The sequence below is a fragment of the Amblyraja radiata genome, chromosome 7 (genome assembly GCF_010909765.2).
Source record: "Amblyraja radiata isolate CabotCenter1 chromosome 7, sAmbRad1.1.pri, whole genome shotgun sequence".
NCBI classification, from domain to species: domain Eukaryota; kingdom Metazoa; phylum Chordata; class Chondrichthyes; order Rajiformes; family Rajidae; genus Amblyraja; species Amblyraja radiata.
Window position 1 is genome coordinate 90,289,449 of NC_045962.1, and position 27,696 is coordinate 90,317,144.

Sequence of the window (27,696 nt, forward strand, 5' to 3'; positions counted from 1 at the left end):
CGAAGCTTCGCTAGGAATAGCGGGAGAGTCTTGCTTGTGTGCAGGTATAAAACCGATACCTTTGCACGATTTCTGTTGGTTTAGGTGAGAAGTGAGCACTTAATGCCTCTTTACATTCCTCGTACGTTTTAGTCGTGGGCTTTGCTGGCTGCAGCAACGCACGCAAGGTGTGATAACTCTTGCTTCCTAAGCCTGTGAGGAAAATTGCTTGTTTCTTCTCTGCCGTTGTGACATCACTTGAAATGAACCAAGCCTCTAACACTTCAGTCCATTCCTCAAAGTTATGATCTGAATCAAACAGGGGCACATTCCCTACCACTGTAGTAGCCATGATACCTGTTGATATCCCGGTGCCCTCTTCAGGTGCTTCTGTAATAAAACACCTATCCCTTGTACAGACAAAACACTGACTTTTCCAGGATAACACAGTTACACTGTATTAATTAGCTTTAGCAACAATCACTGTCTTCTTCTTGACCTCTCGAGCCGTCCCCACCGGTACTTTTGCTGTGGCCTCACCGGACTTCCACTGCTGCTTTCAGGCAGGCTTTTGCTGGCCCACTTGCCTGCCCGCTGTCTCCACAGCCCTCCTGGCTGCACGGCTTGTCGCTGGCTCCCGTGGTCACCCTGCGGAAGGTGAAGGCGAGTCGCTGCTACTGGAGCTGGCCGTTGGCTACACGGCACGAGTCCTCACCCGACGTCTGTGGCTGCTGCTGGGACTGGCCATTGGCTTCACGGCACGAGCCCTCACGCGACGTCTGTAGTTCAAATGACGGCTGTTTAATTGCCCTGCTTGTTTTCCTTGCTCTTCCCTTAGCTATTGCATCCCATTCCTACCTTCTTTTTTTCTTTTTTCTTTTCTTTTCTTTTGTTTAGGTTTCTTAGAAATCTTTTTCGTTTCTTAGAATTCTTTAGGTTTCGTGCTTTTCCACTTTTTCCCAAATGTCACATTTATTTATTTATTTATTTATTTATTAGAAGTTAGAAGTTACAAAATACAATGGGGCCTAATTTTAGGTGCCAACTATGTCATAACGTAATTATACATTCTATGTACAACCTCTAGTTTTATGTTTTTGAAAAGAAAATAAGAAAGACAAGAAGAGGGGGAAAAAAGAAAAAATTGGAGAAGAGAAAAAGTGGAAATATAGATAGTAGAAAATAGAAAAGCGTGAAGTGTGTGTATAAGAAAAGAAAAAGTGGAAAGTAGAAATAGGAGCAAAAGACCCTCAAAAGTGAAATTTTCAAATCTTTATTCGGAGATGTTTTACTTCTATATTTAACCTGCTAGTTTTTCTCCTTGCTGGCCTTGTTAATATCCTTGTTCTTTTATCCTCGTCGCCAATTGTTATGTATTTATGTACTTGGTACAGACTTGAAATAAGGCTCGGACACAGGAGTAATCAAACAAGCTTCTTTACTTCAGGATGCCACCTCCAGACTCCCCGTGCACATGCGCACTTGCCCCATGACATCACAGGACACTATTTGCATATGCTAATTATCACATACCTAATAGTGTTTAAAAAATGTTGAGATACTCTCTTCTGAAGACCACGCCCCTTCCGGAGGGACTATAAAACCCGGATGTGTTGAGTGCCTCAGTCAGTCTCTGCAAGATGGGGGAGAGAGAGGGTCACGTCCCACAGTCTGAGCTGTGAATAACACTAAACACATGTCTACTAAACTGTGAGCGTGGTTTTACTGACCTTGATTGCCCTTAATGTGGTTTGAAAATGAAATGTGGTTGGTTTGAAGTGAAGAACAGTAAATGGCTGTTGGTGGTGGAAATGTGACAACTTCCTGTTTGCACTGTATATTGATTTTAGATAAAACTCTACCACTGACGGCTGTGATTTTTGGCCATCTTACTCACTCCCCCTCCGCTCATCAGGTGCAGAGGATTCTTCCCATCAATGAAAAATCAAAGTGTTATTGGTGTTTATTATGGAGGGATTATAAAACCCGGAAGTGTGGGTGTGGCTCGGTCTCTGCAAGATGGGGAGGGAGATGTCACGACTGAGCAGTGAATCAACTGAACGCACTGATTGTCTACTGAACTGTGAGTGTGGTGTTTATGTGGTGTTTTGTGTGGTTTTATGGTGGTTTTATTGTGCTTTCACCCTGCTTGAAATAGTATGAAACTGAATTAGAATGTGGTGGCCTTGCACCCTGCATGGAATGGTATGAAACAGCATTTGAATTTGGTGGCATTGCACCCTGCATGATATGGTATGAAACTGCATTTGAAATTGGTGGCCTTGCACCCTGCTTGAAATGGCATGTAACTGCACTTGAATTTGATGTCCTTGCACCCTGCTTGAAGTGGCATGAAGCTGCACTTGAATTCAGTGACCTTGCACCCTGCTTGAAGGCGGAGTGCAGGCCGGCAAATCCAACCTCACAGCGCCTGAAGCGGAGTGCAGGCCGGCAAATCCAACTTCACAGCACCTCAAGCAGAGTGCAGGCCAGCAAATCCAACCTCACAGCACTTCAAGCGGAGTGCAGGCCGGCAAATCCAACCTCAAAGCGCCTCAAGCGGAGGGCAGTCCAGCAAATCCAATCTCACAGCATTTCAAATGGAGTGCAGGCCAGCAAACTCACGCACTCACACACTCACACTCTCAGACACTCACACACACACCATATATATGACAGTAAATTTTCTTGAATCTACTCACACGTCTCTCCACTTACCGGAAATTACGTAATCAGCGCGACCTATCCACTAAGCGGAAGTCACGGAATGAGCGGGACCTTTGGTCTCAACACAGTCGGACCTAATAAAGCATTTATTCCTTCCAATCACGGTCGGACCTAATAAAGCATTTATTCCTTCCAAACACAGTCGGACCTAACAAAGCATTGCAGTTTCAAGCAGGCAGGCCAAACAACTCATGGCATTGTCATTTCATTTCCAATTAAGCATTGCAGTTTCAAGCACAGTCAGGGCAGCAGGCCAAACAACTCATGGCATTGTCATTTCACTTCATTTCCAATTAAGCATTGCAAATTCAAGCACAGGCACGGCAGTAGGCCAAACAACTCATGGCATTGCCATTTCATTTCATTTCCAATTAAGCATTGCAGTTTCGAATGGAGATGAGGAAACACTTTTTCACACAGAGTTGTGAGTCAGTGGAATTCTCTGCCTCAGAGGGTGGTGGAGGCAGGTTCTCTGGATACTTTCAAGAGAGAGCCAGATAGGGATCTTAAAGATAGCGGAGTCAGGGCATATGGGGAGAAGGCAGGAATGGGGTGCTGATTGGGGATGATCAGCCATGATCACATTGAATGGCGGTGCTGGCTCGAAGGGCAGAATGGCCTACTCCTGCACCGATTGTCTATTGTCTATTGACATGCAGTATCTCTGGAGAGAAGGAATGGGTGACGTTTCGGGTCGAGACCCTTCTTCAGACTGAGAGTCCGGGGAGAGGGTGTCTAGATTCATGGAAGGGCAAGGTGTGTAAAGGACAGATTAGAATTTCTAAGAATCCAGAGCCCTGTGCTTGAAACTGCAATGGCAATGGAAGTGAAATGAAAATGCAATCAGCTGTTCGGCCTGCCCTGTGCTTGAAACTGCAATGGCAATGGAAGTGAAATGAAAATGCAATCAGCTGTTCGGCCTGCCCTATGCTTGAAACTGCAATGGCAATAGAAGTGAAATGAAAATGCAATCAGCTGTTCGGCCTGCGCAGTGCTTGAAACTGCAATGGAAATGAAAATGCAATTAGCTGTTTGGCCTGCCCTGTGCTTGAAATTAAAATAAAAATGAAATGAAATGAGTTGTTTGGCCTACCTGAAACCACTAATTTCGGCCCACAAGGCCCCTATTAGCCGTGAAACCAGCTCCTTTTGCCCAAAATGCCCGTGCCAAGCCAGGAAAAGTCCAGAAAAAGTGCCTTTCACTGAGATTTCACTGAGATATTCTTTTAAAAGAGCCCCTTCATCCCATCAGGCCTGTACTAGCCCAGGAGTCCCTGCGGTCCATCAGTAAGTATTCCCCCTGTAAGTATTAAACCTCACCCCAGTATTTTCTCCCTCCCTTCATTGGCTCCCTGTGAGATCAAGGCCAGGATCAAAGATCATAGAGGAGCCTTTGGCCAGGATAGTCTTTCCTCCTTCATTGCTTTGATCTGCAGAAAAAGATGAAAAATGTCTAAAATTGATTCTCCCCTCTTTCTGCCTACTCTCAGCTGTTTTGGGCAGAATTTCTGGCAGTTTCTGAGCTGCCAGCCCACCAGGCCTGAGTGACTGAGCTGCCAGCCCAAGATTCCATTCAGCCCACAATGTCCATACTCCCCCACTCCCCCACCCCTCCTCCCCCCCCTCCCCCACACCCTCCATCACCCACACCACCCCTCCCCCTCCCCCAACCCACCTCCCCTCCCCCACACCCGCCCTACACACCACTCCCCCCACACCCCCTCACCCACCCCACACACCCCCTGCTCCACACCCCCTCCCCAGATTGGTGGAACATTACTTTGGGGGAACGGGTTGCATTGAGGGAACAGGTGAGTGGTGGAATATTGCGTTGGGGAATGGGTTGCGTTGGGGGGACCTGGCCTCCCATGTGACTAGGACCCAACCGTTCCCACTTAGTCTAGTATGACAATAAAATACTTGACTTTTCACACAGTGATTGGATTCAGCCTACTTGTCCCTGGCTCCATACTGCCACCCAGTGTCAGTGTGTCGTATTACACGGCACCCGTCACTGGGACTCCCATATTGACCAAACATAGACCGGGCGCTTGTTTCAATGTAAACCTTCGCTCAGTCTCCCTGATCTCCCGGTTGCTAAACACTTTAATTCCCCTTCCCATTCCCACACTGACCGTTCTGTCCTGGGCCTCCTCCACTGTCAGAGTGAGGCCCAGCGCAAATTGGAGGATCAGCACCTCATATTTCATTTGGGCAGCTTACACCCCAGCGGTATGAACATTGACTTCTCTAACTTCAAGTAACCCTTGCTTTCCCTCTCTCTCCATCCCTCCCCCACCCTAGTTCTCCCACCAGTCTGACTGTCCTCCTGATTAAATGTTATCTCTGTTTGCTTCGTTGTCACCTTCCCCTAGCTAACAATGATCTATTCTACAATTTCCTTGATATTTGTCTCCTTTGACCTCTCGTTTTCACACCTTACCCTTCCTTATCTCTATCTCTCCCTCTCCCCTGAGGCTTAGTCTGAAGAAGGGTCTGGATCCAAAACGTCACCCATTCCTGCTCTCCAGAGATGCTGCCTGACCCGCTGAGTTACTCCAGCATTTTGTGTCCTCCTTCAATGGGAAAACACTGAGACAGTAGAAAATAGACAATAGGTGCAGGAGTAGACCATTCGGCCCTTCGAGCCAGCACCGCCATTCAATGTGATCATGGCTGATCATCCCCAATCCGTAGCACGTTCCTGCCTTCCCCCATATCCCCTGACTCCGCTATCTTTAAGAGCCCTATCCAGCTCTCTCTTGAAAGCATCCAGAGAACCGGCCTCCACTGCCCTCTGAGGCAGAGAATTCCACAGACTCACGACTCTCTGTGTGAAAAAGTGTTTCCTCGTCTCCGTTCAAAATGGTTTACCCCTTATTCTTAAACTGTGGCCCCTGGTTCTGGACTCGCCCAACATCGGGAACATGTCTCCTGCCTCTAGCGTGTCCAAACCTTTAATAATCTTAGATGTTTCAATAAGATGCCCCCTCATCCTTCTAAACTCCAGAGTGTACAAGCCTAGCCGCTCCATTCTCTCATCATATGACAGTCCCGCCATCCCGGGAATTAACCTTGTAAACCTACGCTGCACTCCCTCAATAACAAGAATATTACCACTGAGGCAGGGTAATTGAAGGAGGTGGGCTTGTTACTCTTGATCTGAAGCAGTGGATAGAAACATAGAAAATAGGTGCAGGAGTAGGCCATTCGGCCCTTCGAGCCTGCACCGCCATTCAATATGATCATGGCTGATCATCCAACTCAGTATCATGTACCTGCCTTCTCTCCATACAAGGGCCACATCTAACTCCCTCTTAAATATAGCCAATGAACTGGCCTCAACTATTGAATTGAATTGAATTTCCTTTATTGTCATTCAGACCTTTCAGTCTGAACGAAATTTCGTGCCTGCAGTCATACATACAATAATACAATAATAGACAACAGAACAGACAGTAAACACAAATTAACATCCACCACAGTGAGTCCACCAAGCACATCCTCACTGTGATGGAGGCAAAAATCTTAGGGCTGCAGTCTCTTCCCTCCTCTTCTCCCTCTGCGCTGAAGCGATACCCCACCGGGCGATGGTAGAATCAGTCCCGCGGCTCACCGAGCTCCGCGAACGGGCCGGTTCAAACACCGCGGCCCGCGGTGGTCGAAGCTGCCGCCCTCCAGTCCAGCGAATGCAGCTGTTGACGACGTCGTCCACTGGCCCGCGGCCGAACCCCGGACTCAGATCACCGCCGCCAGAACGCCGTCTCAGCCACCGGAGCACCGTTCCACCCTCGGGCTGGGCCGCCCCCACTGGAGCGCCGTTCCACCCTGGGGCTGGGCCGCCCCCACGGGAGCGACGTTCCACCCTCGAGCTGGGCCGCCCCCACGGGAGCGCCGTTCCACCCTCGAGCTGGGCCGCCGCCACGGGAGCGCCGTTTCCCTCGGGCTGGGCCGCCCCGACGGGAGCGCCATTTCCCTCGAGCTGGGCCGCCCCGACGGGAGCGTCTCAGCCCCTCCGCCAGGCCGCCCTCACGGGAGCACCGTTCCAGCCCCGAGCCGGGATGCCCTCACGGGAGCGAGCCCAGGGCGAGTCCTGACAGGCTCTGCCTCCGGAGCCTCGAGGTCGCCAGCTCCGTCATTAGGCCTCAGCGCACGTTGTATCACTCTACAACTCTCGGCAGGAACTGCACATAAGTTCATGTCCACAAAAGTTTATGTTCATAATTGATAGCAGAATTAGGCCATTCGGCCCAACAAGTCTACTCCGCCATTCAATCATGGCTGATCTATCCCTCCCTCCTAACCCCATTCTCCTGCCTTCTCCCCATAACCCCTGACACTCGTACTAATCAAGAATCTATCTATCTCTGCCTTTAAAATATCTATAGACTTGGCCTCCACAGCCGTCTGTGGCAAAGAATTCCACAGATTCTCCTCTCTGCTGGTTGCTGGTTTAGACCGAAGATTGACACAAAATGCAGGAGTAACTCAGTGGGACAGGCAGCATCTCTGGAGAGAAGGAATGGGTGACGTTTCGAGTTGAGTCTGAAGAAGGGTCTTGACCCGAATCGTCACCCATCCTTTCTCTCGAGACGCTGCCTGTCCCGCTGAGTTACTCCAGCATTTTGTGTCTATCTAAGGGGTATCAGGGTCAGGCAGCAACACAAGTGGACAGAGCGGGCGGTGAAGAAGACGTACGTTACGCTTGCCTTCATCGGTCGGGGCGTGGAGTACAAGAGTCAGGAAGTCACCATGCAGCTTTATAGGATGAGCTTGGGTCAGGCCGCATTTGGAGTATTGCGTGCAGTTCTGGTCGCCCCCATTACAGGAAGCATGTGGGGGCTTTGGAGACATTTGGTGCAGAGGAGGTTTACCAGAACGATGCCGGGATTAGAGGGTTTCAGCTACAGGAGGAGGTTGGACAGACTTGCATTGTTTTCTCTGCAACATCAGAGGTTGAGGGGAGACCTGATAGATGTTTATAAAATGATGAGAGGCGTAGATAGGGTAGACAGTCACAACCTTTTCCCCAGGGTGGAGATGTCCAAGACTAGAGGGTGCAGCTTTAAGGTGAGAGGGGCAAAGTTTAAAGGAGATGCGTGGGGCAGGTTTTTTTACACAGTGGGTGTCTGGAACGCGCTGCCAGGGGTGGGGGTGGAGGCAGATACGATAGTGGTGTTTAAGAGGCTTTTGGATAGGCACATGGATATGCAGGGATGGAGGGATACGGATCACGTGCAGGCAGAGGGGAGTTGGTCTTGGCATCATGTACGGCATGGATATTGTGGGCCGAAGGGCCTGTTCCTGTGCTGATCTGCTCTATGTTCTGTGATACTCTAGATCCCTCTCCCAACATCATTTACTTTGTTAAATCTCCCAGTCTCAGATTTAAAATAGGTTTATTATTAAAACTATAAGCTTTGTTCTGCAGCAACCCAAACAGACCAGGTAATACTGGACATAAATGAAGTCAGTTCAAACTCAGTCCAATAGGTGGAGCAAAGGGGAAGATACAGAGTGCAGTATATAGTTCTCAGCATTGTAGCGCATCAGTTCCACAGACAAAGTCCAATGTCCGCAATGGGGTAGAGGTGAATCGGACAGTACCCTAGCTTATGGAAGGACTGTTCAGAAGCCTGATAACAGAGGGAAAGAAGCTGTTCCTGAGTCTGGTGGTGCGCGCTTTCAAGCTTCTGCCGGACGGGAGCGGGGAGAAGAAGGAATGACCGGGGTGGGACAGGGACACGTCTCTGATGATGTTGGCTGCTTTCCCGAGGCAGCGTGAAGTGTAGATGGAGTCGATGGTGGTGAGTGTGGTGTGTGTGATGGTTTGGGCTACATCTATAATGGTGGGGAGTGTGGTCTGTGTGATGGACTGAGCCACATCTACAATGGTGGGGAGTGTGGTCTGTGTGATGGACTGGGGTACATCCACAATGGTGGGGAGTGTGGTCTGTGTGATGGACTGGGCCACATCCACAATGGTGGGGAGTGTGGTCTGTGTGACGGACTGAGCTACATCTACAATGGTGGGGAGTGAGGTCTGTGTGACGGACTGGGTCACATCTACAACTCTCTGCAATTTCTTGCGCTCTTGGGCATAGCTGTTCCAAAACCAAGCTGTGATGCAACACAACAGCATGCTTTGTGTGTTGCATCTGTGGACGTTTGTAAGAGTCACTGGAGACAGGCCAATGTTAATCACTTGGGGAAGTAGAGGCATTGGTATGAATTCTTGTCTGTTGCAACAATGTGGTTGGTGTACCACAGATCATTGGTAATATTAAAACTCTCAATCATTTCCACTTCAGCACCACAGATGTGTAGAGAAACATAGAAATGTAGAAAAATATGTGCAGAAGTAGGCCATTCAGCCCTTCGAGCCAGCACCGCCATTCAATATGATCCTGGCTGATCATCCACAATCAGTACCCTGTTCCTGCTTTCTCCCCAAATCCCTTGATTCCGTTAGCCCTAAGAGCTAAATCTAACTCATCCAGAGAATTGGCCTCCACTGCCTTCTGTGGCAGAGAATTCCACAGATTCACAACTCTCTGAGTGAAGACATTTTTCCTCATCTCAGTCTTAAATGGCCGGCCCCTTATTCTTAAACTGTGACCCCTGGTTCTGGACTCCCCCAACATTTTTCATGCATCTAAACCTTTAAAAATGTTATATGTTTCCATAAGATCCCCTCTCATCCAAAATTCAAGTGAATACAAGCCCAGTCGACCCATTCTTTCATCATATGTCGGTCCCGCCATCCCGGGAATTAACTTGGTAAACCAATGCTGCACTCCCTCAATAGCAATAATGTCCTTCCTCTAATTAGGAGACCAAAATTGCGCACAATACTCCAGGTGCAGTCTCACCAGGGCCCTGTACAACTGCAGAAGCACCTCCTTGCTCCTAAACTCAAATCCTCTCGCATTGAAGATCAACATGCCATTAGCTTTCTTCACTGCCTGCTGTACCTGCATGCTTACTTTCATGAGTCTGAAGAAGGGTTTCAGCCCGAAACGTCGCCTATTTCCTTCGCTCCATAGATGCTGCTGCACCCGCTGAGTTTCCCCAGCAATTTTGTGTACCTTCGATATTCCAGCATCTGCAGTTTCCTTTTGAACACTGCTTACTTTCATTGATTGATGCACCCAGGTCTCTTTGCACCTCCCCTTTTCTTAATCTGACACCATTCAGATAATAATCTGCCTTCCTGTTCTTCCACCATAGTGGATAACCTCACATTTATCCACATTATACTGCATCTGCCATGCTTCTGCCCACTCACCCAGCCTGTCCAATTCACCCTAAAGCCTCATAGCATCCTCCTCGCAGCTCACACTGCCACCCAGCTTTGTGTCATCCGTAAACTTGGAGATGTCACATTTAATTTCCCATGCCTAAATCGTTAATATATATATTGTAAAAAACTGGGGTCCCAGCACCGAGCCTTGCGGCACCCCACTAGTCACTGCCTGCCATTCTGAAAAGGACCCGTTAATTCCTACTCTTTGCTTCCTGTCTGCCAACCAGTTCTCTGTCCATGTCAATACCCTAACCCCAATACCATGTGCTCTAATTTTGCACACTAATCTCTTGTGTGGGATCTGTCAAAAGCTTTTTGAAAGTCCGGATACACCACATCCACTGGCTCTCCCTTATCCATTCTACTTGTTACATCCTCAAAAACTCCAGAAGATTAGTCAAGCATGATTTCCCCTTCATAAATCCATGTAGACTTTAACCGATTCTGTCACTGCTTTCCAAATGCATTGCTATACCATCTTTAATAATCGACTCCAGCACCTTCCTCACCGCCGATGTAAGGCTAACTGGTCTATAATTCCCTGTTTTCTCTCTCCCTCCTTTGTTAAAAAGTTTGGTTACATTGGCTACCGTCCAGTCCACAGGAACTGATCTGGAGTCGAGAGAACATTGGAAAATGATCACCAATGCATTCACGAAGTCTAAGGCCACCTCCTGGAGTACTCTGGGATGCAGACCATCAGGCCCTGGGGATTTATCTGCCTTCAGTTCCTCCCTCCCACTAGATCCTCTGTCCCCGAATATTTCTGGGAGATTGTTTGTGTCTTCCTTAGTGAAGACTGAACCAAAGTACTTGTTTAACTGTTCTGCCATTTCCTCGTTTCCCATTATAAATTCACCTGTCACTGACTATAAGGGACCTACATTTGTCTTCACTAATCTTTTCCATTTTACATATCTAAGGAAGCTTTTTCAGTCAGTTTTTATATTCCCCGCAAGCTTTCTTTTATGCTCTTTCCCCCACTTGATTAACTCCTTTGTCCTCCTCTGTTGAGTTCTACATTTCCCCATGTCTCTGGTTTGCTGCTTCCTCTGGCCAATTTATATGCATCTTCCTGGGATTTAACACTATCCTTGACTTCCCTCGTCAGCCACAGTTGAGCCGCCTTCCCCGATTTATTTTTTCGCCAGACAGGGATGAACAATTTCTGGAGTTCATCCATGCGGTCTTTAAATCTTTGTCATTGCATCTCCACCGTCAACCCTTTGAGTATCATTTGCCAGTCTGTCCGAGCCAATTCCCGTCTCATGCCTTCAAAGTCTCCTTTCTTTAAGTTCAGGACCCTCGTCTCTGAATTAACCGTGTCACTCTCCATCCTAATGCAGAGTTCCACCATATTATGGTCACTGTTGCCCAAGGGGCTCTGCACAACAAGATCGCTAACTAATCCTTCCTCATTACACAATTGATCAAGGCAGCAAGATTTGCTGAACCACTTCTGCTTTCACTCACTTGAAGACTCACCCTCCACCTCTCCCCTCTCTCCAAAACGCAGTGAATTAGTCTCGTTGAACGCTGTTGGTTTTGTCTTCCTGAGGCTTGGCGTCTTGTAGAGACGATCGCGTCCTTTCAACTGGCAGGTAAAGTCTTTTTATTCACTCGCGTTTATGCTCAACTCTCTCGCGTCGGGATGCATCACAGCACGGTTTGGGAACAGCTCCGTCCAAGACAGCGAGAAATTGCAGAGAATTGTGGACACAGCCCAGACCATCACACAAACCAACCTCCCTTCCATCGCCTCCATCTACACCTCACGCTGCCTCGGCAAGGCAAGCAGCATCATCAAGGACCAGTCTCACCCCCGGTCACTCCCTCTTCTCCCCTCTCCCATCGGGCAAGGTGTACAGAAGTGTGAAAATGTGCGCACACCTCCAGATTCAGGGACAGTTTCTTCCCGGCTGTTATCAGACAACTGAACTGTCCTCTCACCATCTAGAGAGCGGTCCTGACCTCCCATCTACCTCATTGGTTACCCTCAAACTATCTTTAATTGGACTTTACTGGACTAAACATTAGTCTCTTAATTGTAATCATGTGTAGTCTTTCCACTGACTGGATAGCACGCGACAAAAACGTTTTTCACAGTACCTCAGTACACGTTACAATAAACTAAACTAACTAACTAACATCTGAAGAAGGGTCCCGACCTGAGACGTCGTCTGTCCATTCCACCCACAGATATTGATACAAGGAATTAAGGTGCTTGTAGAAAAAGTACACACAGTGTGCTGGAGTAACTCAGTGGGTCAGGCAGCATCTGTGGAGAACATGGATAGTTGATGTTTCACAGAGTGCTGGAGTAACTCAGTGGGTCATAGAAACATAGAAAATAGGTGCAGGAGTAGGCCATTCGGCCCTTCGAGCCTGCACCGCCATTCAATATGATCATGGCTGATCATCCAATTCCGTATCCTGTACCTACCTTTTCTACATACCCCCTGATCCCTTTAGCCACAAGGGCCACATCTAGCTCCTTCTTAAATATAGCCAATGAACTGGCCTCAACTAGATTCTGTGGCAGAGAATTCCAGAGATTCACCACTCTCTGTGTGAATTTTTTTTTTTCTCATCTCAGTCCTAAAAGATTTCCCCTTTATCCTAAAACTATCCTTTATACTTGAACCCCTTGTTCTGGACTTCCCCAATATCGGGAACAATCTTCCTGCATCTAGCCTGTCCAACCCCTTAAGAATTTTGTAAGTTTCTATAAGATCCCCCTCAATCTTCTAAATTCTAGCGAGTACAAGCCGAGTCTATCCAGTCTTTCTTCATATGAAAGTCCTGACATCCCAGAATCAGTCTGGTGAACCTTCTCTGTACTCCCTCTATGGCAAGAATGTCCTTCCTCAGATTAAGAGACCAAAACTGTACGCAATACTCCAGGTGTGGTCTCACCAAGACCCTGTATAACTGCAGTAGAACCTCCCTGCTCCTATACTCAAATCCTTTTGCTATGAATGCTAACATACCATTCGCTTTCTTCACTGCCTGCTGCACCTGCATGCCTACTTTCAATGACGGGTGTACCATGACACCCAGGTCTCGTTGCATCTCCCCTTTTCCTAATCGGCAACATCTGTGGAGGCCAAGTTGGAGTTTGATAGATTCTTGATTAATACGGGTATCAAGGGTTATGGGGAGAAGGCAGGAGAATGGGGTTAGGAGGGAGAGATAGATCAGCCATGATTGGATGGCGGAGTAGACTTGATGGGCCAAATGGCCTAATTCTGCTCCTAGAACTTATGAACATGAAATTAATGGCTCTGTTTAAGAAAGAACTGCAAGAATTGGAAAAATTGAAGGTAGACAAAAATGCTGGAGAAACTCAGCGGGTGAGGCAGCATCTATGGAGCGAAGGAATAGGTGACATTTCGGGTCAAGATCCTTCTTCAGACTGATCATGGCTCTGGACAGTTGTAAAATTGTCCCTAGTGTGCAGGATATTGCTAGTTTATTGGGTGATCGCTGGTGGCGACGGGCTGAACTGCCTGTTTCCGTGCTGTACCTCTAAAATGTGAAGTTTAAAGCCTAATGAAATAATGGTTTAAAGTCCCAAATACCTCATAATTCATTAGCTGAAGATAGACACAAAATGGTGGAGTAACTCAGCGGGACAGGCAACATCTGTCTGGTTAAGAAGGTTGGTTAAGAAGGTTCAACTGTTGGGTATAAATGCAGGAGTAGCAAGATGGATTCAACAGTGGCTGAATGGGAGACGCCAGAGGGTAATGGTGGATGGCTGTTTGTCGGGTTGGAGTCAGGTGACTAGTGGGGTGCCTCAGGGATCTGTGTTGGGTCCTTTGTTGTTTGTCATGTACATCAATGATCTGGACGAAGGTGTGGTAAATTGGATTAGTAAGTATGCAGATGATACCAAGATAGGGGGTGTTGTGGATAATGAAGAGGATTTCCAAAGTCTACAGAGTGATTTAGGCCATTTGGAAGAATGGGCTGAAAGATGGCAGATGGAGTTTAATGCTGATAAATGTGAGGTGCTACACCTTGGCAGGACAAATCAAAATAGAACGTACATGGTAAATGGTAGGGAATTGAAGAATGCAGTTGAACAGAAGGATCTGGGAATAACCGTGCATAGTTCCTTGAAGGTGGAATCTCATATAGATAGGGTGGTAAAGAAAGCTTTTGGTATGCTAGCCTTTATAAATCAGAGGATTGAGTATAGAAGCTGGGATGTAATGTTAAAATTGTACAAGGCATTGGTGAGACCAAATCTGGAGTATGGTGTACAATTTTGGTCGCCCAATTATAGGAAGGATGTCAACAAAATAGAGAGAGTACAGAGGAGATTTACTAGAATGTTGCCTGGGTTTCAACAACTAAGTTACAGAGAAAGGTTGAATAAGTTAGGTCTTTATTCTCTGGAGCACAGAAGGTTAAGGGGGGGACTTGATAGAGATCTTTAAAATGATGAGAGGGATAGCCAGTTGACGTGAACCAGCTTTTCCCTTTGAGAATAGGCAAGATTCAAACAAGAGGACATGACTTCAGAATTAAGGGACAGAAGTTTAGGGGTAACATGAGGGGGAACTTCTTTACTCAGAGAGTGGTAGCGGTGTGGAATGAGCTTCCAGTGGAAGTGGTGGAGGCAGGTTCGTTGGTATCATTTAAAAATAAATTGGATAGGTATATGGATGAGAAGGGAATGGAGGGTTATGGTATGAGTGCAGGCAGGTGGGACTAAGGGAAAATAATTGTTCGGCACGGACGTGTAGGGCCGAGATGGCCTGTTTCCGTGCTGTAATTGTTATATGGTTTTATATCTCTGGAGAGAAGGAATGGGTGATGTTTCAGGTTGAGATCCTTCTTCAGACTGAGAGTCGGGAGAGGGATAGAGATATGGAAGGGAAAGGTGTGAAAATACAGATCAAAGGGGACCGTGGTCAAGGAGATGTAGATGGGGAAGTTGACAACGAGGCTTACAATCAGTAATATTTAATCAGGAGGACAGCGGAGCTAGTGGGAGAACTAGGGTGGGGGAGTCATAATCACAGAGTGATACAGCATGGAAACAGGCCCTTCGGCCCAACTTGCCCACACCAGCAATCCCGTCCCATCTACACCAGTCTCACCCGCCTGCGTTTGGTCCATATCTCTCCAAACCAGTCCTGTCCATTACTCCAGCATTTTGTGTCTATCTTTGGTGTAAAAAGCAACTGCAGTTCCTTCCTACACATGGCATCACCAAACACCCAGCCAGACACAGCGTCCACTGCCCATCAGCACGGTGGCGCAGCGGGTAATGCTACTGCTTTATAGCGCCAGAGATCCCGGTTAGAACTTCCACACGGGTGCTGTCTGTACGGTGTTTGTACGTTCTCCCCGTGGGATTTCTCCAAGATCTTCGGTTTCCTCCCACACTCCAAAGACGTGCAGGTTTGTACATTAATTGGTTTGCTGTAAATGTAAACTGTCCCTAGTGTGTGCAAGGTAGTGTTAATATGCAGGGATCGCTGGTCGGTGCGGACTCGGTGGGCCGAAGGGCCTGTACCCGTGCTGCATCTCTAAAGTCTAAAGTATACACACCAATGCCTCTACTTCCTTAGTAGACGAAGAATGTTTGGCATGTCTCCAATGCTGTATCATAGAGTCACAGAGTGATACATCGTGAAGCAGGCCCTTCAGGTTGCGTTGCCAACTCCCAAATGAGGGACAAAACGTCAAAATAATGGACAAATTCTCTACGCCAATTCGTTGACCGAATCGGCCTTGGCTGGGTGAATGATGAGTTGGCCCGGGTGCTGGACTGCACACAAAGCCCAGCCGGCGGGCCGGTTGAGGAGTTTTGACCTGGGGTCAAAGTCCGGCACCCCGTCTAACTCATGAACCGATGATCGGCCGTGAGAAAGAGGGGTGGTGGTGGTGTCGGCGGTAAGCAAAGATCCGAAGGTCGGACAGCTAGCCGGGCTGCCGACCGACCGACGGGGCCACGGGCGAGGCACTGCTGCTGCTGCTGCTGCACTCCATGGGTTGCACTACGTCGGGACAGGTGAGGTGGGGTCCGACCCGACAGTCCCCTCGACCCGAGTAGTAGCAGTCAAATACGGGGCAAGGGCGGTCCCGTACAGGACAAATCAATTTAGCCCCAATATACGGGATGTCCCGGCTAATACGGGACAGTTGGCAACCCTACCTTCGGCCCTCCTTGCCCACACCGGCCAACATGTCCCATCTACACCAGTCCCACCTGTCCAACACCCTCTAAACCTGTCATATTATCCATGTGTAGGAAGGAACTGCAGATGCTGGTTTAAACCGAAGATAGACACAAAAAGCTGGAGTAACTCAGCGGGACAGGCAGCATCTGTGGAGCGAAGGAATGGGTGTTATTTCGTGTCGGGACCTTTGTGATCAGTCTGAAGAAGGGTCTCGACTGAAATGTCACCAATACCTTCTCTCCAGAGATGCTGCCTGTCCCGCTGAGTTACTCCAGCTTTTTGCGTCTATCATCCATGTACCTGTCTAACTGTTTCTTAAATATTGGGATAGTCCCTGCCTCAACCACCTCCTCTGGAAGCTTGTTCCATACACCCATCACCCTCTGTGTCAATCTGTATCTCTAAAACAATCTCAACATCTCATGACAAAAATGATGGAGAAACTCAGCGGGTGAGGCAGCATCTATGGAGCGAAGGAAATAGGCGACGTTTCGGGTCGAGACCCTTCTTCAGACTGATGTGGGGGGGGGGGACAGGAAGAATAAAGGAAGAGGCGGAGACAGTGGGCTGTGGGAGAGCTGGGAAGGGGAGGGAAGGAGGGAGAAAGCAAGGACTACCTGAAATTGGAGGTCAATGTTCATACCGCTGGGGTGTAAACTGCCCAAGCGAAATATGAGGTGCTGCTCCTCCAATTTACGGTGGGACTCACTCTGGCCATGGAGGAGGCCCAGGACCGAATGGGAGTGGGAGTTGAAATGCTGGGACACCGGGAGATCAGGCTGGTTAAAGCGAACTGTGCGGAGGTGTTGGGCGGAGTGATCGCCAAGCCTACGCATGGTCTCACCAATGTAGAGCAGCTGACACCTAGAGCAGCGGATGCAATAGATGAAGTTGGAGTAGGTGCAGGTGAACCTCTGCCGCACCTGGAAAAACTGCTTGGGTCCTTGGATGGAGTCAAGGGGGGCTGTAAAGTGACAAGTGTAGCATTTCCTGCGGTTGCAAGGGAAAGTGCCTGGGGAGGGAATGGTTCGGGTGGGAAGGGACAAATTGACCAGGGAGTTACGGAGGATGCGGTCTCTGCGGAAAGCAGACAGGGGAGGAGATGGGAAGATGTGGCCAGTGGTGGGATCCCATTGGAGGTGGCGAAAATGTCGGAGGATTATCTGTTGTATATGACGGCTGGTAGGGTGGAAGGTGAGGACAAGGGGGACTCTGCTCTTGTTACGAGTAGGGGGGATGGGAGTGAGAGCAGAGTCACGGGGTATAGAAGTGACCCTGGTGAGAGCCTCTTCTATAGTAGGAGGGGAACCCCCCCTTCCCTAAAGAATGAGGACATCTCCGATGCCCTGGTGTAGAACACCTCACCTGCGTGCAGATGCGGCGTAGACAGAGGAATTGGGAGTAGGGGATAGAGTCCTCACAGGAAGCAGGGTGGGAAGTTGTGTGGTGCAGATAGCCATGGGAGTCAGTGGGTTTGTTAAACATTCTTAAACTTTGTTAAACTTTCTTAAATATCTCATTTGCGAATCTATTTTTCGATCCAGAAAATGTCTTTCCCGTGGTTCACAAACGGAACTGAAGACGTACCCTTCATTATCGATCCGGGCACAATTTAATGTGTAAGAAGAGAGTTTGTGACCATCAAGACCATCACGGCGGTGGTCTACAGCCTGATGTGTCTCTTGGCCGTGACGGGGAATGTACTGGTGTTGGTGGTCATCCTTCACAACCGCCGCACCATCTCATCCACGGACGTCTACCTGCTCCATCTGGCCACGGCCGACCTGCTCTTTGCCCTCACACTGCCCTTCTGGGCAGTGGACGCCGTGTCTGGCTGGATGTTTGGTGACGCCATGTGTAAGGTGATCAATATGTTGCAGGAGGTGAACTTTTACAGTGGCATCCTCCTGCTGGCCTGCATTAGCGTGGACCGCTACCTGGCCATTGACCGCTCTGTCCAGTCGCACGGCCACAAGAGGCCATGGATGGTCAAACTGGTGTGTGCCGTCGTCTGGCTCGTGGCCCTGTTCCTGTCCTTGCCCGTCCTCTCCAATGAAGTGTTCTACGACTATTAATTTGACTGGTCCGTCTGTAACGAGGAACACGATGGTGATTTTGCTAAACCGTGGAAACTGGGCATCAAAGTTTGTCGCCCGGTCATCGGCTTCCTCTTGCCGCCATGGTCTTCTGCTACACCGTCACCTTGTAGAAACTGTGCCAGACCAAGGGCTTCCAGAAGCAGAAAGCCATGAAGGTCATCATCGCGGTGGTGTTGGCCTTCCTGGCGTCCTGGCTGCCCTACCATCTAACCATGGTTGTGGACATGCTGGTGAGAGTCGAACACATCAAAGTCTCCTGCATCCAACGTGACCACTTGGACAGGGCCGTGCTGGCCACCCAGTGCTTGGCCTTTCTTCACAGCTGCATCAACCCAATCCTCTACGCCTTCATCGGGGTGAAGTTCAGGAGCAACCTGGTCAAACTCCTGGCTCATAAAGGCCTCATAAAGAGAAGTGAAGAATACCAATTCAATAAATCACGCTCATCCTCAGTCGCTGGGCAGACATCTAGCACCATTTAGACAGCTCCCCACCCCACTGCCCTCCCCCCAACCCAACCCCTCCCCCACCACCCCACCCCTTCCCAACAAAAGACACAAATTGCTGGAGCAACTCTTCATCTTTGGAGCACATGGATTGGCGAAGCATCATAAGTCCTTGGAGCAGAAATTAGACCATTCAGCCCATCAAATCTACTCCACCATTCAGTCATGGCTGATCGATCTCTCCCTCCTTACCCCATTCTCCTGCCTTCTTCCCATAACCCGACACCCGCACTAATCAAGAATCTATCCATCTCTGCCTTAAAAACACCCATTAATATCTGCAGTTCCTTCCTACTCGAATTTCTGGCAAGTCTCCAGTGACTTCTAGTGAGCTCCGCAGAATCACAATATTGGGATGTGTCTAATCTGAATGTGGCACCCACAGCGATACAGCATGGAAACACGCCCTTCATCCCAACTTGTCACACCGACCGACATGGCCAATATACAAGGCCCGTGTTTGGCCCAGATCCCTCCAACCCGGTCCTATCCATGTACCTGTCTAAATATCTCTTAAACATTGTGATAGTCCCCCCTCATCTACCTTTTCCAGCTGCTCGTTCCAGACACCCACCACCCTTTATGTAAAAAGGTTGCCCCTCAGGTTCCTATTAAATCTTTCCCACACCTTAACCTTATGTCCTCTGGTTTTTGATTCCCCTACTCTGGGCAAAAAAACTCTCATTCACCTCTCTCTATCCCCCTCATCATACTCAATTCTATAAGATCACCCCTCATCCTCCTGTGCTCCAAGGAATAAAGTCCTAGCCTGCCTAACCTCTCTCGAAAACAGTTCAGGTTCTTGAGTCCTGGGAATATGCCTGTAAATGAAAGTGTCGAAGAATCACTGTATCAATGGAACGCTGGAGATGATGAAGACACACATGGTGTCCATCCATAGACAAAGACAAAGTCCAATGTCCACTATGGGTGAACGAGGGTACGGTCCGGTTCACCTCCACCCCATTGCAGACACTGGACTCATAATAACCCGAAACCTAAAGATATGTTGACTCAACACTTCACGCTGCCTCGGGAAAGCAGCCGACATCATCAAAGACGTGTCCCTGTCCCACCCCGGTCATTCCTTCTTCTCCCCGATCCTGTCCGGCAGAAGGTACAGAAGATTGAAAGCGCGCACCACCAGACTCAGGAACAGCTTCTTCCCCTCTGTTATCAGGCTTGTGAACAGTCCTTCCATAAGCTAGGGTACTGTCCGATTCACCTCTACCCCATTGTGGACATTGGACTTTGTCTCTGGAACTGATGCGCTACAATGTAGAGAACTATATTCTACACTCTGTATCTTCCCCTTTGCTCCACCTATTGGACTGAGATACTGCAGCACTCTGTGATACGTCACCTATCCATGTTCTCCACAGATGCTGCCTGACCCGCTGAGTTACTCCAGCACTCTGTGAAACATCACCTATCCATGTTCTCCACAGATGCTGCCTGAGCCGCTGAGTTACTCCAGCACTCTGTGAAACGTCACCCATTCCTTCTCTCCACAGATGCTGCCTGACCCGCTGTTACTCCAGCACTCTGTGAAACGTCACCTATCCATGTTCTCCACAGATGCTGCCTGACCCGCTGAGTTACTCCAGCACTCTGTGAAACGTCACCTATCCATGTTCTCCACAGATGCTACCTGACCCGCTGAGTTACTCCAGCACTCTGTGAAACGTCACCTATCCATGTTCTCCACAGATGCTGCCTGACCCGCTGAGTTACTCCAGCACTCTGTGTCCTTGTGTGTGTTCACCAGTATCTGCAGCTCGAGGTTTCTACAAAAGAGTGGTTTGTTTTTCCTGTTTCTGCCTGGAACCGTGAGCTTGGCTTCAATAAGCGGGCGTTGCTTCAACATGTATTCTGCACGGTTGCTGTGAAATAAAAGACCTTTGGTTTCCACCCGGCCTCGATTCTCCTGCTTTCAGTTGGTCAACATAACTCACCGAACAGCGAAAAGCCCGGATAGAGTGGATGTGGAGGATGTTTCCACTGGTGGGAGAGTCTAGGACTAGAGGGCACAGCCTCAGAACTAAAGGATGTTCCTTTAGGAAGGAGGGGAAGGCAATGGGAGCCCAGCGTGTGGGGACCGCCGTGAAGAACAATTAGGGCCCGGCGTGGGGGACGTTCTCCCCGTGACCTGCGTGGTTTCTCCAAGATCTTCGGTTTCCTCCCACACTCCAAACACGTGCGTGTTTGTAGGTTAATTGGCTTTGGTAAAATTGTAAATTGTCCCTAGTGTGTGTGGGATAGTGCTAGTGTACGGGGTGATCAATGGTCCGCTCGGACTCGGCGGGCTGAAGGGCCTGTTTCCGTGACGTATCCCTAAAGCCAAAGTCAAAGTAGCCTTTATTGTCATTCAGACCTTGCGGTCTGAACGAAATTTTGTTGCCTTGCAGTCCTACATATAGTACCAAAATGACAAAAACACACAATAAACACAAATTAACATCCACCACAGTGAGCACACCAGGCACCTCCTCACTGTGATGGAAGGCAAAGGTCTTAAGTCTTTGTCTCATCCCTTCTGGTTCTCCATCTGCGCCGAGGCGATCCAGGCTTCAGATGTTGTGACCCCGCCGGGTGATGGTAAGTAATGTCAGTCCCGCGGCTGAATCCGAGCTCCGCGAACGGGCCGGTTCAGCTCCGCGGCCCAGGGTGGTCGAAGCTGCCGAAGCTGCCGCCCTCCAGACCAGCGGACGCAGCTGTTGTTGCGGGAGCTCTGGAGAACAGGTCCGCAACCTGTGACCTGCGAGCTCCCGACACTGGGCCCGCGGTCGGGTTGGGTGGCCACTGTTGCCGGAACACTGCCCCATCTCCGAGGGCAGGTCGCCGCTGCCGCTGCCCCAGCTGCAAAGCAAGCGTTGTCTGGGCCAAATCTGAGGAAGGACACCAAATCTGAGGAAGGACATTATTGCCATAGAGGGGTGCAGAGAAGGTTCACCAGACTGATTCCTGGGATGTCAGGACTGTCTTATGAAGAAAGACTGGATAGACTTGGTTTATACTCTCTAGAATTTAGGAGATTGAGAGGGGATCTTATAGAAACTTATAAAATTCTTAAGGGGTTGGACAGGCTAGATGCAGGAAGATTGCTCCCGATGTTGGGGAAGTCCAGGACAAGGGGTCACATCTTAAGGATAAGGGGGAAATCCTTTAAAACCGAGATGAGAAGAATTTTTTCACACAGAGTGGTGAATCTATGGAACTCTCTGCCACAGAGGGTAGTCGAGGCCAGTTCATTGGCTATATTTAAGAGGGAGTTAGATGTGGCCCTTGTGGCTAAGGGGATCAGAGGGTATGGAGAGAAGGCAGGTACGGGATACTGAGTTGGATGATCAGCCATGATCATATTGAATGGCGGTGCAGGCTCGAAGGGCCGAATGGCCTACTCCTGCACCTAATTTCTATGTTTCTATGTCTGCGGAGGGCGCTCAGCATCGCCAAGGACTGCTCTCACCCCAACCATGGACTGTTTACCCTCCTACCATCCGGGAGGCGCTACAGGTCTCTCCGTTGCCGAACCAGCAGGTCCAGGCACAGCTTCTTCCCGGCGGCTGTCACTCTACTCAACAACGTACCTCGGTGACTGCCAATCAACCCCCCCCCCCGGACACTTATTATTATTTATTCAAATCATTTGTTATGTCGCTCTTCCAGGGAGATGCTAAATGCATTTCGTTGTCTCTGTACTGTACACTGGCAATGACAATTAAAATTGAATCTGAATCTGAATCTGAGCTCCGAGGCCAAGTCGCCGCTGCCGCTGCCCCAGTTCCGAGGCCGGGTGGCCGCTGCCCCAGCTCCGAGGCCAGATCTCCGCTGCTGTCGGAACACCGCAGCTCCGGAGTCGGACCGCTGCCGCTGGAACGCTGCCCCAGCTCCGCTTTTAGGCCTCGGGACGGAGACGGGGGATACAAGAAACGTCGCATCCCCCCCAAAGGAAGAGACCAAAAACATGTTTCTCCCCCCACCCACACACATACACAATCTAACAAACCAAAACAGGACAAAAGAACAAGAAGAAAACAAGAAAAAAACAGACGGACTGCAGGCGAGCCGCAGCTGCTAAAGCTGCGCCGCCATCTTGGAGCTGTAGTCTATAGTATTGCACACCAATGCCTCTACTTCCTTAGTAGACTAGGCATGTCTCTAATGATTTTACTAATGTCTACAGATGCACTCTCTAATTGGGATGCAAGAAATTGCAGATATTTGTAGATGTTGCCCAGTCCCTCGCACACACCACACTCCCCACCATTGTAGATGTAGCCCAGTCCATCACACGCAGCACACACCATCGACTCCATCTGCACTTCACGCTGGCTCGGGAAAGCAGCCGACATAAATCCTGTCCCACCTCGGTCATTCCTTCTTCTCCCCACTCCATGTTCATATGTTATAGGAGGCGAATTAGGTCATTCAGCCCATCAAGTCTACTCTGCCATTCAATCATGGCTGATCTATCTCTCACTGTCAAGTCTTCTAATGTTTTTGCAGTTTCCCCGCTTGAAAGGGATTTGATTTATCTACCCCGAAATGATGAACTGGATTCACTCAGACCAAACACTTCTTTTCCACCTTTTTTATTTTCTCCTTCTTTTATTTTGGCAGATTAGTCCTTAGCAGTTTTTAGCAGTTTTAGTCTTTACCATTTTTGGTCTTTATCAGTTTTGGTCTTTATCAGTTTTGGTCTTTATCAGTTTTGGTCTTTAACAGTTTTGGTCTTTATCAGTTTTGGTCTTTAACAGGTGAAAAACCGGCTGCCAATCGGGTCTGTAGAAAATCAGTCCTGCTTGCCTTTTCTGGCTCTCGCGGCAGTCTTTTCGGACAGTCCTTTTGATTTACTGTTCAAGTTCTCTGCTCGCAAGTTTCTTGTCTCTTCCTCCCTGGCTTCTGGTGCTGTGTGCCCTTTTGACCCCCGGGCAGAACTCGGCAGGCTGGGGTTCCGCCCACTTTAGTCACTATCTCGTGATTTCAATTGTAGCATTTCTCTGCACCTGTTCTTTCATTTCAGTTTGACTTGACACCTCCCACTCGATCTTCCAATGGAACCACTTGGGAGATCGACGCTTTAAAGTCAAACTTTGAAATCTAGGTTTGAACTTGGTCTTTATAGGCTACCAGTCGATCTGTTGTGGTGCTTGAGAAAGTTGTGCCCCATCAAAAAATGTATTTTAGAGCATTTTCTTGTTTTCTTATTGTAATGACTCCTGTCAAAGAGATGGCCTCCCACTTTGGATTGTTTAGGGCTTTGTTCTTGCCAAGAAACCTCTTCGCTGCTCTCCAAATCCATGCGACTGTCTTGATCAGTCGAGTTAGAATTCTGAACCGCTTGACATCAACAAGGTTCTGAATAGCTGACCCTGCAGGTGGTCTCTTTGGGCTTGTTGGTTCCGGTTCTTGGTTCTCTACTTTGGCCCTTGATAGTGCTGCAACAAAAGCTTTCTTCTGTAACTTGTTGATGTTCTCTCTGGCAGTGGCAGCCAGTTCTTTAGCTGATTTTATTGGCCACTCACTCACAGGCAATACCAGGAACTTCGGTCCATTTTGCCACTCCGAATACTGAGCAAGGTCTTGAGGGCTGGCACCTCTGGTGATTACATCAGCGATGTTTTGTGGGCCAGGAATCCACCGCCAGTTCTGAATGTTGGTGCTTGTTTGAATCTCTCCAATCCGATTGGGGAAGAATGTCTGAAATCCGTAGCTTTTTCGCTGTATTGCACCAAGGATTGTTTGGCTATCCACAAGATGATACCACTTCTCCACTTGAATTCGACTGTGTAGCTCAAAATACTTCTTTAAGCGTGAGGCGAACACTGCTCCGCACATCTCTGCTTTAACAACGTCTCCTCTGTGGTCCAAGGGAGTTAACTTGGCCTTGGATTCCACAAGTCTGACAATTGGGCCATGGTCTGAATCCCATCTCAGGTACATCACTGCCCCGTAGGTGTGCTCACTTCCGTCAGAAAAGGTGATTCCCAAGGGTTCAGTTGCAGAGCAAGAGGGAGTCAGTGCCCTGACGAACTTGACTTTTCCAAGTTGTTCGTACTTTTCAAAGAGCTTAATTGCATCCTCCCTGAGTCCATCTGAGAGTGCCATGTCCCATGTGTCTCTGACCGAACAGCTTCCCTCTTTTGCTTCTTGGAAAGCTCTGCGTACCAGAATCGCTCCCTTTTGCTTAACAGGAGCCACTATGCCGATGGGGTCATATAGCCCTGCTACCTGGCTGAGAAGCTCTCTTCTTGTTAGGGGATTTGGCGTCTGAGTTTTGATTTGCTCTTGTAGAAGGCTTTGACCAAGCCGCATCCTTTTCTTTCTCTTGGAGAAATTGATTCCCACCATAACGTGGAGCATGTCCTCTTCAACAATGTAGCCCAGACCAAGTGCCTTGTTATCATCATCATGCATTTGGTTTGGTAGGATCATGCTTTTTGTTTTGCTTTTCTTTAAAGCATCACTGTCCTCCTTCCTCCCACTTTGGCCAGACAGAACCCAAGGCTTGAGCTCAAACCCACCAGCTTTTAGGATTTGTTCCACATTTGCTGTGATGATTCTCAACTGGTCGAGGCTGTTGTGAGATGTGAGGATGTCGTCAACATAGCTGTCTTTCTGGAGTACTTGCTGCTCATCCTTGAGGTGGGTAAAAGAAGGAAGATTAGCAGTCTCACGCATTGCCAACTGTGCAATGCACCCCGCAGGTTTGTCTCCGATGTTCACTCTTGTGATAGCATACTCTCCCAGCTCCTCGTCCTCGGAATCTCGCCAGAGGAATCTGTGTAAGTGTACTTCACGGTCCTCCAACCAGACTGAGTTATACATCTTCTTTATGTCTCCCAGAGCAGCATAGATTCCGCCTCTGAATCTGAGGAGGACGGCGCGAATTTGGTTGAGGACGTCTGGACCTTTCATCAGCAAATCATTTAAGCTGACACCATTGCACTTTTGGCTGCTGTTCCACACCAGTCTCACTGGGGTTGTGACAGAGTGGGGGTTTGGAGCAATAAGGTGACTCACATACCACACTGGTCCCTTCCAGTTTGCAATCATGTCTTCGGACAATTTGATTGCAGCCTTTCGGTCCACCTTGTCGTGCACCTGAGCTGTGTAGGCACTTTTCCATTCAGGTTCTCTGGATAGCTGCCTCTCCGTCCTGAGAAATGTGGCTTCCACTGTCCTTTTATTATTTGGTAGAGAAGCTGGGTCTTCCAACCAAGGATAGCTAGCATGCCAATGTGGGTCTTTACTGTGACGGTCTCCTGTTACGTAGGTGAGGCCTTCCCTTACCACTTCGAGCTCTCTCTCTTCAGCAAGTCATTTCTTTTCCGCCTGGCTGGCAGTTTCCACAGCGGCAACCCCCGCACTTTGGCTCGCATGCTGCTCCAATGCTATCCCACTTCCACCAATCCAAGAAGTCCCGATTGGCGGTTGATGTACGTGACTTCTGAACTTTGACGGCGACCTGTCCGTTTGGTGAAAGTTCCTCAGGGACCGGGGCAGTGAGCTCCTCATACCTTAAAGCAGCTGCTCTCATTGATCTTGCGAAGTGTGTTTTGGACATGTGGGCTGACCTAGTAAGCTTCTCAAATAGCTCAGGATGACAACCTCCAACAGTCTTTCCCAGTGGTCCATCCCACAGAATGAGATCTCCAACAGTTCTAATCCTCTGAGGCGCTAGCTGACCTTCTCTATGGCTTATGAGCAAATGTATCTCTTTTGGTCTCACAAGTTCCTCAAGTGGGACGTCTGGAAAGAACTTTTGCAGCTGCTGTGGTGTCACATGTTTGTGAACATCTGCAATGCTGTCCAATCCATAACAAACTAACTGGTGCGACTTGAGTGTGCCCTTGGGAGTCTTCACTCGGATCTTTAGAAGGTAGCGCCTCGTCTCTACGTGGACCTTCATCCCCCCAACTCCATGGACGATAAGCGTGATGTCTTCACTCCTAAGGTTCAGTCTACTCGCAGCCTTGTGAGTTATGTAGTTGGTATCTGAAGCCAAGTCAATTAATGTCCCAACCTTTTGTCCTGCATTTGCTACGACCTCCAGAAGCATCAAAATCACTGGATGCTCTTGCAGTCCACCTTCCTTTAGGAGGCTTGGCTGATGCTTTGCAGTGTTGAAGGCTCTTGATGCAGTGTTGGAGAACACATCTCGGCATTGTTTTGCCAACTCTGGTGGAAGTTTGCTGAAAAACTCCTCTTGGTCCACTGTATATTTCTTCTTGCCTTTATCTTCCTCTGGACCAAATTTACTTCTTCTCTGATCCACACTGCTTTTCCTCATCTCATAATTGGGGCACAGATAAAAATGATGCTCAGGATTCTGTTCATCCTTGCAGATTTGATTTTTACACAGATATGCAGGTTTGCAGTATGAACCATCATCATGAACTTCAAGACACTTTTTGCATGCTCCCAACTTCTTTACTGCAGCTCTTTTCTCTGTCAGCTTTAGCCCTCGAAACTGCTTGCAGAAGTACAGCTTCCTTTTATGCTTTATGTCACCACAGACTACACAACTTGTGTGGTCATTTTCTGACTTGGTAGACTTGGTTCTGGCATGTCTTGGTTCAGTCCGAGTTTCCTTTCTACTCGGCTCCTCGTCCCTCAGTTGCTCGAGCTGTTCGTATATGCTCTCCTGCTCTTTGAGAAATGACAAGAGACTGTCAAACCGTTTCTCTGGTGCCACAGCATTCCTCTTGTCTACTACATAAACCAGCCATTCCTTCTTAAGGGTTTCTGGAAGCTTGGTTTCAATTGATTTTGTCATCAGTGGATTTTTAATAGCGCCTGTGTCTCCGAGATCGCTCAAGTCATTAAGCGCCTTTTCCACAGCTTGAATTAATTCCACTATTTTACGTGGCTGATGT

General features: G+C 48.7%; 1 protein-coding gene and 1 pseudogene across 1 annotated transcript in view; one reads left to right on the forward strand and one right to left on the reverse strand.

Moving 5' to 3' along the window:
• LOC116975639 overlaps nt 1-27,696 on the reverse strand; it is a 613,100-nt gene that overhangs the window by 308,200 nt on the left and 277,204 nt on the right. The window lies entirely within an intron of this gene.
• On the forward strand, nt 17,757-18,790 carry LOC116975662 (annotated as a pseudogene).